Source organism: Engystomops pustulosus, chromosome 6 (assembly GCF_040894005.1).
Source record: "Engystomops pustulosus chromosome 6, aEngPut4.maternal, whole genome shotgun sequence".
In the NCBI taxonomy this organism is placed as follows: Eukaryota; Metazoa; Chordata; class Amphibia; order Anura; family Leptodactylidae; genus Engystomops; species Engystomops pustulosus.
In genome coordinates, this window is record NC_092416.1 from 102,186,841 (window position 1) to 102,200,123 (window position 13,283).

General features: G+C 43.1%; 1 protein-coding gene across 4 annotated transcripts in view; it reads left to right on the forward strand.

Annotated features, from left to right (window-relative positions):
- The first annotated feature begins 4,542 nt into the window (after window positions 1-4,542).
- The window catches only part of SPHK2 (sphingosine kinase 2), an 84,934-nt gene continuing 76,193 nt past the window's right edge, over window positions 4,543-13,283 (forward strand). Inside the window, exon 1 of one of the 4 annotated variants that reach the window (XM_072110503.1) lies at window positions 4,543-4,692. The gene's annotated coding sequence lies outside the window, so the exon portion shown is untranslated. Of the gene's footprint in view, window positions 4,779-4,824; window positions 4,867-13,283 lie in introns of those variants that run through there. The other 3 variants (XM_072110504.1, XM_072110501.1, XM_072110505.1) reach the window with 3 other exon arrangements.

The following is a 13,283-nucleotide window of genomic DNA, read 5'->3' on the forward strand; positions in this document are numbered from 1 at the left end:
CTGGGGCTGTCTGGTCTGTAATACTGGGGCTGTCTGGGCTGTAATACTGGGGCTGTCTGGGCTGTATACTGGGGCTGTCTGGACTGTATACTGGGGCTGTCTGGGCTGTAATACTGGGTCTGTCTGGGCTGTAGTACTGGGGCTGTCTGGGCTGTAGTACTGGGGCTGTCTGGGCTGTAGTACTGGGGCTGTCTGGGCTGTAATACTGGGGCTGTCTGGACTGTATACTGGGGCTGTCTGGGCTGTAATACTGGGTCTGTCTGGGCTGTAGTACTGGGGCTGTCTGGGCTGTAATACTGGGGCTGTCTGGGCTGTAGTACTGGGGCTGTCTGGGCTGTAGTACTGGGGCTGTCTGGGCTGTAGTACTGGGGCTGTCTGGGCTGTAATACTGGGGCTGTCTGGGCTGTAATACTGGGGCTGTCTGGGCTGTAATACTGGGGCTGTCTGGGCTGTATACTGGGGCTGTCTGGGCTGTATACTGGGGCTGTATGGGCTGTAATACTGGGGCTGTAATACTGGGGCTGTCTGGGCTGTAATACTGGGGCTGTCGGGGCTGTCTGGGCTTTATACTGGGGCTGTCTAGCTGTATACTGGGGCTATGGGCTGTATTATAGTAGTTATATTCTTGTACATAGGGGGCAGTAGTATTATAGTAGTTACATTCTTGTACATAGGGGACAGTATTATAGTACTTATATTCCTGTACATAGGGGGCAGTAGTATTATAGTAGTTATATTCTTGTACATAGGGGGCAGTAGTATTATAGTAGTTATATTCTTGTACATAGGGGGCAGTAGTATTATAGTAGTTATATTCTTGTACATAGGGGGCAGTAGTATTATAGTAGTTATATTCTTGTACATAGGGGGCAGTAGTATTATAGTAGTTACATTCTTGTACATAGGGGGCAGTAGTATTATAGAGGAGAGATAGCAGCACCTTGTATGATGTGCCCCTCCTCCAGCAGCTACAGACGTCCAGCATCTGCACAGCAGGGATGAGGTAGGACACAGTCTGACCCCCACAGTAACCTGTAGCTGTGTGACACATCTATCAGGACTTGTATATCAGCATTGTGACGTACAAGCCCTGAAATAATCTCAATGTCACCGCGCTCTAACACCCACAATCGGAGCCGACTCCAATCGCGGGTGTTAACCCCTTACACGTCGCTGTCAAGCATGACCGCGACGTGTGAGGGGGTTCCCGCTATGGATCGGATCCCCCGCACCGCTTACCGGGGGATTCAATCCTCTTCTGGGCAGCTCTGAGGACTGGCATGTGCCCCGGAGCTGCCCGATGTCCCTGCCAGTCTGCATGCTCAGACAGTTTACACTGCTCTACAATGAAAAAGTATTGTAGAGCAGTGTATCAGAGCATCGCTGGTTCAAGATCAAGTATGGAAAAGTAAAAACATGTAAAAACACTGAACACTACACATTAGAATAAATAAAAAATAAATACATAAAAATATAAGCCCCTAAAATGTCACTTTCCTATAAAAACACTTAATAAAGTATAAAACACACAAACACACAAAAAACCGCCACATATTTGGTATTGCCGCGTCCGTAACAATCTGTATAATAAAACAGAATCATTACTGGACCCGCACGGTAAACGACAGGGAAAAAAAGGAAAAAACTTTCTGAAAAAAGATCATTTTTAATAAATACCTTTAAAAAAAATTTCCTAAAGAGTGATAAAAAAAAGTTCTGCACTCTAAAATAAGACACTAAAAAGAACAACTCTTCTCGCAAAAAATATATAAAACATGTAAAAAAATAGTTTAAAAGGCCATACTGTCCTAAAAATGGTAACATTGAAAAGAATTATTGTGTTTTAGATTTTTTTTTAAAATGTAAATCTTTTGTAGAAAAAAAATTCTTCATTTTGACATACTTTGATGCCAATAACTTTTCTATACTTTGGTGTGCGGAGCTGTGGAAAGAGGAGCTGTCACCCTGAAAAACAGCACTAGGAGGGCGCATTCACACGGTGCGTTATGTCCTGCGTTTTCATCGCGTTTGAAACGCATTACATCAGCTGAGGAGGCGATTTGCCTAATTACATTACTGTTAACGTTTCCGTTTACAGAACGCACTCCAAACGCAATGTCAACGCATGCGTTAACAAGCGTAAACAGTAATTTAATTAGGCAAATCGCTTCAGCTGTTGTAATGCATTTCAAACGCAATGAAAATGCAGGCAAAACACAAAGTGTGAACACGCCGAGCGATGTTACTAAAGTAAGCTACTCCTAGTGCTAAGACAGACGCAGCGGTGCTACACTGATAGCGCTACCGGAAACCTCTGATAACACTAACAAACACCGCTGCGCTGTACTCTAGAAACGCCAGACCGCTCTCAAAGGGGTCCGACGTATTCATGAGGGGGCGGTCCCTCTTCCCCTGACCGCCCCGCTTGTTCCATAGGCCGGCGGTGACTGCCGCGTGTCATGCCCACAATCCCACCCCCTCATGAATACGCCACTTTGAGAGCGGTCCGGCGTTTGTAGTGTACAGCGCGGCAGTGTTAGTTAGCGTTATCAGAGGTTTCTGTGTAACACCGTTGCGTTTGGTTTAGCACTAGGAGCTGATTACTTTAATAACATCTAGTGCCGAATTTCTGGGTGACAGGCCCTCTTTAAGGTGTCATTTATGCGGTATGAGATGACACTTACATTAATACCATTTTGGGGACATCTTATCGAGCGGGTGCATGTCACAATAATTCAGTGCATCCGCCACAGTGTGTGTTATTTGTGTCTTCCAGGACCGTGCATGCTGTGGACTACTTCGGATTCGAAGGATTATGCCGATGACTGGCATTTCTAACAAATAAAATGGTCAACGAGGGTGTGTCTGCGTTCTTTGTTCAATTAAATTTATATTTGTTTTAAATGATGTGATTTCTTTTTTTGCGACAAACTCATAGTTCGCCATAGTAGTGGTGCCGGCTAGATGACGGTGCTCGTTACTAAGGGCTGGCCTTAGTGTTTGCCTTAATTTTTTTGGCAAATTCACACTAACACGCATACCATTACCCCGGTACCCACAGGGGTACCGGGAAGAGCCGGGTACAAACCAGTACCTGACCGTCTATAGATGGTCAGGTAGTGGGGCGGCTGCAGGCTGTTATTGTTGCGCTGGAATAGCCCCCTAACAGTGGGCTATCCCAGCTCAGTAATGGCAGGCTGCTGCTGCTTTTTTGTATCTGGCTGATTTGAAAATTAGGGGGCACCCCATGCCGTTTTTTTGAAAAAATGAGGGAAACAGCCTGGGAGCCCCCTTGTAAGGGGGGACCCCATGCATATTTTTGTCAAAAATTTGTAGAAAAAACGGCGTAGGGTGCCCCCTATTTTTCAAATCAGCCAGCTACAAAAAAGGAGCAGCAGCCTGCCATTACTGAGCTGGGATAGCCCACTGTTAGGGGGCTATTCCAGCACAACAATAACAGCCTGCGGCCGCCCCACTACCTGACCATCTATAGACGGTCAGGTACTGGTTTGTACCCGGCTCTTCCCGGCACCCCTGGTGGCGGTGGGTACCGGGGTAATGGTATGGGCGTTAGTGTGAATTTGCCAAAAAATTAAGGCAAACATTAAGGCCAGACCTTAGTAATGAGCACCGTCATCTAGCCGGCACCACTACTATGGCGAACTATGAAGAGTGTCGCAAAAAAATAAATCACACCGTTTTTAACAAATATAAGTTTAATTGAACAAAGGACGCAGACACACCCTCGTTGGCCATTTTATTTGTTAGAAATGTTGGTCATCGACGTAATCCTTCGAATCCGAAGTAGTCCACAGCAGGCACGGTTCTGGAAGACACAAATAACACAAACACACAAAAAAGGACACGCAGCCATGGGGGGGGGGGGCATGCTCGTTGTCTAGGGGGGGGCATGCTCTTTGTCTAGGGGGGGATATGCTCGTTGTCTAGGGGGGGGCATGCTCGTTGTCTAGGGGGAGGGACATGCTCGTTGTCTGGGGGGGGGCATGCTCGTTGTCTAGGGGGGGAGACATGCTCGTTGTCTAGGGGGGGGATATGCTCGTTGTCTAGGGGGGACACGCTCGTTGTCTAGGGGGAGTGGAATATGCCCCCCAATTATATACATAAATATACATTGGTGCCAGTGGGGTTAATCAGTATATATATATATATATATATATATATATACATTGGTGTCAGTGGATGAGTTGCAATTTTGTCCCTCTTTCTCCTCAACAAAAGTTGGGAGGTATGTATATTTGGGATCACACCACTAGGCATTAGGGAAATAATCTATATATAAAACACTGATTTCAACATATTTTAATTAGCGTTTTCACAAAGCTTTACCAAAAATGTTTTAATATACAGTATCCAGTGTAATATATAATCTGGAATTCAACCACAAGGCCTACACACCGTCTGGATTATGGGACAATGTAGCTGAGCGTATCTTTATTTAGAACTGCAGGTTCCAGAAAAGCTATACATTCCAACTGCAGACTACACACACAGCGACCATGATCGTCGCCAGACTACAGCTTCGCTTATCACCTCCCGTCACGTGACTGCTCACATGACCGAGACGTCATCATTGGGATCAAACCTCTATCCTCTCCGAAGAGTTGCGGCTCTCCCTATCACTTCCTGTTAAGTAGAAGCTGAGTCAAAGTAGTGGGGATTTGAGGCGGCAGGGTGAGGACAAAGAGTGTGTTGTGCTCAGTGAGCGGCGTGTCATTGCATGCTCATTTCTTCTCGCTTGTTTAGTTACCAAGGCTTGGGTAAGCAGTGTGTGTCTGCATAGCAGGGCTATATGTATATGCAGGTGAGTGCTGCGTGTGTGTCCATGCTGCACTCTGTCATTGTAAGGTGAGTACCTGCAAGGTAAGTAGCCAGGAGAGCAGTGCTGCTGCCGGGTAAGGCCCCATTCACATCTCATTCTATCTCTATGTTGTAAGTTCATTGGGTGGACTCCTGACCTGTACTTCAGGTAGAATACAGTGACATCCATTTCACTACAGTCTAATGGTGTCTGTTAGCATCTGTGTTGGAAGCCTTCCTGCTATATGTACATACTGAGGCTGCACCATAAAAGATAGAAGTGGGTGAGCTGCCAGCCTCAGCCACAGTGTAATGAGACAGTTTGGGCTAACCACAGCGTGACTGGGTGCCATAAACACCATGATGTGGCCCCCAATACGAATGTGTGAATGGAGCCTGTACAAGAAGAGAAAAAACCCTTGGTAATCTAAGTTTAGTAATGCGATGCAAATATGATTTTATTTGTGATCAGGAAAGAGCACCGTTAGTTTTGCATGTCAACCATACACAGCTTGTGTCCCTCCTTCCCTTCTCAAGTATTTCGAGGTGTGTTCACATTACAATAGCTGAGAAGAGATTTGCCTGATTACAAAGCTGTCAACATTGTGTTTACAAAATGTGTTAACACAATGGTAACGCATAAGTTAAACACATGTTAACATTGTGTTAGCACATGTTTTGTAAATGCAATGTTGGCCACAATGTAATCAGATAAATCTCCTCTTCTTAGCTGTTGTGATGAATTTGAAAACATATGCTTTAACACCATGTGAAAGCACCATCAGCGTCAATGCATATGCAATAGTGAATGCTCCTCCCTGCTGCCTTTTTAAGCAAAAAAAACAACTTTGTTTAACAAAGAACAAACTACAGATACTCACCTACGCTCCTCTTCATCCAGATACTGGCGGTGTTGTTCTTTAATCTTGACACGCCTGGATTACCTAGAAAAGAGACAACATAATTAACAGCCTGGAGCGCAGTGACAAGATGTCCGGCATGCCGGGCTGCTAATTATGTACACCTCTCCCACCCATACACCATGCTCTGACATTACGCGAGAGCCGCTTGTGGACGCAGCCTAAGATGTGAACTCGACTTAAGTTTAATAACGTACCAAAATAATGGTAGAAAGCTCATACGTTAATTATACTTGCATTGTTAAAAAAATTTAAGTTTATGTTGCCGCCCAGGATATTCTCACAATTTCATATCTACGCAGTTCCATGTTTGTACACTAGTATGTTTTATTGCATTTCTGACTGGACTGGTTTTGTGCCTAGTAATGGAGTGGCAGACTGGCTCTTGGTTTAATATGAAAACTGCTCAGTTATTGTATGTGATGCATGGTTCTATGAAACTATGGCCATAGATGAACCAATGGCAATGTGTAGCATTCTCTGTACCTAAATTTAGAGAAATCTGAATAATGATGGTAAGAAATGGAGAAACGGTCAGACTTGTTCGTTGCTGCCTTCACACTGCAAATTCATCTTTCACTTAGACCACGTTAATCTGAGAGATTGATTTCTAAGGAAGTTCTGCCTAACAAGCATATGGAAAATGTTTTATCTGTTAAATAACACATCTCTCTAAGCTTGTTTAACCCGATTCTGTATTCGTACTGTGCTGGAAAGAAGTGCTTTGGCTGGAGTGCTAGGCCCTAATATATACTACTAATATTTGATTTAGAGAGCCTGTGTCTACAATGATAAAGAATTCCAGAGTTACAGTTCTTGGCTAATGTGTGTGTTGACACGCCATTACCCCCCAAAATAATTGTCATGTGTAAAATTATGCTTGGCAATTATTCCTTGAGTGGTCTGGCGCGCTGCAAAAGAGGGAAATGTCAGTAGCAGGATCGCAGTGTGCACCGGACCGCTCAGCAAGACTCGTGATGCAGTGATCCGTGTCAGCGGCGCACCAGAGAAACCCGGAGTGAGAGTGCAGCCCCTAGGGAGACATGTGGACAGTGGGGCTGCTATTCCACTACACTCCCCGCCCCACTCCGGGAATACTTGGCGCACCCTCAATTCAGCAAACATCACCTCTGTCCTGTCTATGTGACCACAGAGGCGCAAGGTGGGATCCAGACGTGCAGGTCTTGTCTAGCCGACCTGTCAATGTGGAGGACCAAAGCCTGCAATATGTAACCATAGAGATGATCACTATGTGTCTGACTTGTCTATACTTTGTTGCAAAACATTGTTGGAGGACTGTATTGTTACTGATTTACTTCATCAGCTTATTGAGCTCGGGGTATGCTGGGAGTTGTAGTTCCGTAGCAAAATTATTATTTTTTTTAACATAGCATAATTCTGTCATGGGGGTGGGGGGGTGTTAGTCTGGTCCAGTGGAGGGGTGGTGGCATGAGCCACAGTTTGGCTTGTGGGGGGGGGGCTTGTTTACTGCATGATGTAATGTTACTTTTACTGCCGCAATATTGTCTTTTTAACATTTTTTATGAGGATTTAAGTTAACATATATACTCGAGTATAAGCCTAGTTTTTCAGCACAAAAAAATGTGCTCAAACCCCCCACTACTGGCTATATGCTGAGGCAGGGGGCTGGCTATATACTGGGGGATATTGGCTGGCAGGCTATATACTGTGGAGCAGGGTCCAGCAGGCAATATACTGGGGAGGTTGTGACCAATGCATTTCCCACCCTCGGCTTATACTCGAGTCAACCTATTTCCCAGGTTTTTGTGATAAAATTAGGGGCCTCGGCTTATACTTCAGTCGGCTTATACTCGAGTATATACAGTATTTGTATTACTGAAAATTTCATACTCCTCCTCGGCTAAAAATACTCCTCAAAAATGGTAAGAGGAGTAATATTACCCTTCTGGAAAAATGTTAGTGTAACCTCTAGTTACACATCTATAATGCATTTGCAACAATTTCATTCTTTGTTGGTGAAATGCATACACTGTTAAATTTCCGCCCTGTCTTGATTTTGGTGTAACAATAGGTTACTGTGATTTCAACACTGAGTCACACCATGAGCACATTAGTCATGTGTCTGAACCAACCCCCACTGCTGTAAATAAGGATGCATAGATTTTGGCTTGTATTCGGGTACCTAAAGCATTCTGGAAAAGTATATTCTACATTGAGTGTGTTGGTGTGCAACAATAGATTGTGGGGTTATGCAACAACCCCCACCCTTGTATGAAGAGGACTCAGCCCGTGAGCCCTCTTCATACATCCCCTATACCTCTGCGCCGTAGAGGGGTTAATGTACCCTAGATGGTCTAAGAATTAGTGAAAAGAAAAAGTTTAAAAAATAAAAAAATTAATAAAATATAAAAAATTCAAATCTCCCCGCTTTCGCTAGAACTGATATAAAAGATAATAAACAGTAAAAATCACAGACACATTAGGTATCGCAGCGTCCCAAAATGCCCGATCTATCAAAATATAAAAACGGTTATGGCCGGCGGTGACCTCCGAGACGGGAAATGGCCCCCAAATGTCCGAAATGCGACTTTTACACTTTTTTACATCACATAAAAAATGGAATAAAAAATGATCAAAATGTCACACAGACCTCAAAATGGTAGCAATGCAAACGTCGGCTAATTTAGCAAAAAATGACAACTCACACAGCTCCGTGCGCCAAAGTATGAAAAAGTTATTAGCTTCAGAAGATGGCAAAATTTTTTTTCCTTTTTTGTGCACATTTGTTTAATTTTTGAAAATGGATTAACCCCTTAAGGACGCAGCCTGTTTGCAGGTTAAGGCTCGCAACTTTTTTTTGAAATTTGACCAGTGTCTCTTTATATGGTTATAACTTTTGAACAGTGTTACTTATCAAAGTGATTCTGAGTGTTTTTTCCCCACATGTTGTACTTCATTTTAGTGGTAAATTTTGGCTGATAAGTTTTGCGTTTATTTACAAAAAAAAAGAAAAAAATGATGAATTTTTAGAAAAATTTGCCATTTTCGAAATTCAAAATCACCGCGTTTTCATGCAGATCGATTTACCACCTAAATAACTTGCAGAATAACATTTCCCATTTGTCTACTTTACATTTTCATAATTTTTGAAATGTTTGGATAATTTATTTTGAAGTCACGCGGCTTACAAATCGAATAGCGATTTTCCGTATTTTCGGAATTGACTATTTTGGGGATAAATACTGTTTGAAATCAAATTTTACATATTTAGCAGCAAAACCCCCTATATAACCAACCCATTTTCAAATCTGCACCCCTCAAACTATCAGAAACAGCATTTACAAAGATTGTTAACCCCTTGAGATCTTCATTGTAATTGAATCAAAATGGCGGTGAAATTTAGAATGGTCAAATTTTGTCGGTTATACGTTCATTTAGCCCTAAAATTTACACATTTCCAAAAGATAAAAAGAGAAAACTCACCATACAATTTGTTCTACAATTTCTCCTGAGTGCAGCGACCCCCCACACGTGGCCGTTACTTGTGTTATGGGGGCACAGCGAGGCGCAGAAGGGAAGGAGCCCCCTGCAGCTGCCAGGATTTTAGTTTTCTCGTTGCCCCCTATTGAAGGCTATAAAATTTTCGCTTTTCCGTTATTGGGGCCATGTGACGGCATTTTTTTTGCGGGACGAGATGCTTTTTCCAGTGTTACCATTTTGGGGTTGGTATCACCTATTGTTGAAAATTTTGGAACTTTTTTTGAGGTCATGAGTAGAAAAGCATCAATTCTGTACTGGATTTTTTACTTTTTTTTTTTTTTTTTTTTTTGTGTTCACCGTATAGCCTAATAATCCTGTTATCTTTATTCTATGGGTCGATACGATTACGGGGATACCAGACATGAATATTTTTTCTTATGTTTTACTAAATTTGCCAAATAAAACTCTAATGTGGGGAAAAATCTATCATTTTTGCATCGCTGTCTTCCAAGTGGCATAACATTGTTACGTTTTTGGCTACAGAGCTGGTTGATGGCTTGTTTTTTGCGGGACATGTTGTTCTTTGCAACAATATCATTCTGGGGTACATATGTTTTGTTGATCACTTTTTATTGCATTTTTAGTGGGATATAATAGGTAAAAATCATATTTTTTGGCGGGTTTTTGACGTTTTTTTTATGGCGTTCATCATATGGGTTCAATAGTTATTTAGTTTTATTCTATGGATTGTTACGGACGCGGTGATACTATATATGTGGGGTTTGTGTTATGATTTAGACTTTTTTAAGCGTTATATGTCTCTTTATATGTTTTGGGGCTTATGGGCATTTTTAGTGATTTATAAAGTAATTTTTTATTGAAAAACATTTTTTTTTACATTTTTTTTTTTTTTACATGATCCACCATGGGATATGAACAAGCAATCATCTGATTGCTTGTTCTTGATAATACTCTGCAATACTAATGTATTGCAGGGTATTATCAGTGCCAGCCTATGCAGATGCATAGGCTGACACTTTGCCTTTAAGATGACGTCACAGACGCCATCTTAAAGGTAAACCCTCCAGGCTTCTCTGGGGTTCCGATCGGACCCCAGAGGAGCCAAAACAGCGATCGGCCCCCCCGAAAACGGTGCGGGGGGGCCGATCGTGGGGTAAAGACCCCCAGAAGGCATGTTAAATGCCGCGGTCGCGTTGACCGCGGCATTTAACGGGTTAAACACCCGCGATCGGAGCCCACTCCGACCGCGGGTGTTAGCCGGGGATGTCAGCGGTAGATTACCGCTGAAATCCCGCGGCTAACGATGCCGGTTCGGCTGCTATGCAGTCGCAGAGCGCTAAGCAGTTAAAACACAATAAAACCTATATAAATTTGGTATCACTGCGATCGCACCAAACCAAAGAATAAATCCGAGGTGTTATTTGGAGCGCATAGTCAGTCGTAAAAACTAAGCCCACAAGAATGTGACGGTGCGTTTTTTTTTTTTTTTTCAATTTTTCCACATTTGGAATTTTTTTTTCAGCTTCGCAGTACATGGCATATTAAAATAAATAACATTACGGGAAAGTAAAATTTGTTACGCACAAAATAAGCCCTCACACAGGTCTGTACACGTAAAAATGAAAAAGTTATGGATTTTTGAAGGTGGAGAGGGAGAAATGAGCGAAAGAACCCTGCGTCCTTAAGGGGTTAAGGAACTGCATCAAATCCAGAATGCCCGCCCACCAGAAGTGACATAGGTGGTACATGTGCAGCAAGCAACTCAGCGAAATCTTAGAAACTGGCAATAATATACAATAAATGGAAAAAATTCAGAGCAGGATTGCCGAGCTGATAAAGAAGAAATATACATAGCTAGCACAGAAGAAAAATGATAATGGACCACAAAATAAAGCAGACAACAAACATGTCAGTAAATATTATGTATTAGAATATCAATGTATGGACTATGGGACATGAAACAGAAAACCAACAGTGCAAAATGTGCTATAATGCCCCTTAGTCCAGAGTGACTGATTTCCGATTTTGTCTCAGGAGATCAACAAGTAGGGTTGCACGATACTAGAATTTTCAGTGGGATATGATACCTGGAAAAGTATCACGATACCGATATATTTTCAAGAAAAGAAAAAAAATGTTCCCTGTATGTTTAGGTTGTGGTCACATGGGGCGTTTACATTGCGTTTAGGAATGCAATGCAAACTTCTCGGGGTGGGGCTCAGTCTGATCGCATATGCGTTTCCTTTGAAACACATGCGATCAACAAGTGATTTGCCAGGAGAAGCTTTAGCGTCTTATGATGGTGTTGTATATGTACTGTAAAGGTTGTCCTGGTAATGTTAATATAAGGCTACATTCACATGAACGTATGGGGGGGCGTATATACGGCCGACCACCGTACAGCGCCATGAGGCCATAGAAGTGAATGGGGGGGGGGGACATATATACGGCTGACGTCCATGTCCCCCCCCCCCATTCACTTCTATGGCCTCATGGCGCTGTACCGTTCTGTAGCCCGTGGGACTTGTCCTATCATTCTACAGCATACGGCACCGTGCGCTGTATATTCCTATGGAGAGGGGCGGGCATGAGCTGCGCTCATCCCCTGCACCTCCCTGCAGCACCAATGTATGCCCGTCGTACTATAGCCTAAAATAGTACACTAAAGAGTATAATTTAGGGTTCATTTGGACAGGTGCTTTTTATGCCTGTGCATTCTATAACGCCCCACTTCTGGCTCACGAACAGAGCTGACACCAGAAGCAGCGGCTGTCAGCTGTATATTACAGCCATATATTTCATCCGGGCGTGCTCCTCCTTCCTTTCAGAGGAACCGATACTCCTCCATGCTTCTGTGCATTTCATTGTGGAGCTGAAAGTCGCCCATGCGCAGGTAATCACTACAATTAATAAATTTAAATACTAGGCTCCCTGAGGCGCTTGGGTGATACAGCCAGCGTGCCGGCCGGCACTGCTCAGCACACACTACGTGGTTGGTAACGTCTAGAATGGAGCTGCTCCAGGTAGCAGTGATGTTACTGGTGGGGGCAGAGCCTCTGGGGGTGTAGCTTTCTACATAGTCTCCTCGCAGTGCAGGAAGTAGAGCTACAATGGCTTCCTCCAAGTAGAACTTGTGGGAGACTGTGAGCATACATGTGTATGGAGGTGAGAGGGCTTCACAGGAGTGGATATGATGGTTGTAGTAAGGTCAGGGGGAGACATGTATGTTACATGGGACTGCCAACTCCAGTCTGGTCAATGCATGATGTAAGATCACTAACTGCCTCAATTTGCTATTTAAACACAGAAGATACTGACACATGATTTTCTTATATAAATAGCAAAAGAGGCAGACTGAGACTCTAGGGAGAAGGGAGATGCGGTTCGTTTCTGCTTCTGCCTTCTCCGCTCCGTACAGCATTGGGGTGAATGGGCGAGATGCAGTAATGAGCAGAGCTGGTGCAGTCGCTGGCTCCATAGACTCGGCGTTCACATGACCGCTGGGTCTAAAGGGGTTAATCAGAGCTGCTGGGTCTAATTAGATCCAGTGCAGCTTTGATCACAATCCCCAGTGACAGGTGGTTGTTTCTTCTGTAACTGAGGCTCTTATAGATGCCTCAGTTGCAGGGGAAATCTTGTAAAACAAAAAGAAAAATTAACCCCTTATCACCGACACTAGTTTTCAGCTCAATGACCAGACTCGATTTTTCAAATCTGACATGTCTCACGATAATTGGTTATAACTTCGGAACGCTTTAACATATCCTGGTGATTTTGAGAATGTTTTCTCATGACACATTATACTTCATGATAGTTATAAAATTTAAGTGATAAGTTTTGCGTTTCGTTCTGAAAAAAAGTGAAAATTTGGCAAAAGTTTGTAAAAATTCTTCATTTTCCAAGTTTGAAATGTTCTGGTTTCCAGACAGGAAGTAAAACTACCCAAAAAGTTTGATAATTAACATTTACAGAATATCTGCTTTATGTTGGGATGATATTTTATGCTTCCGGTCATTTTTCTAGGATGTTATGAGGTGCAGAACTTTAGGTGCGATTTTTCTT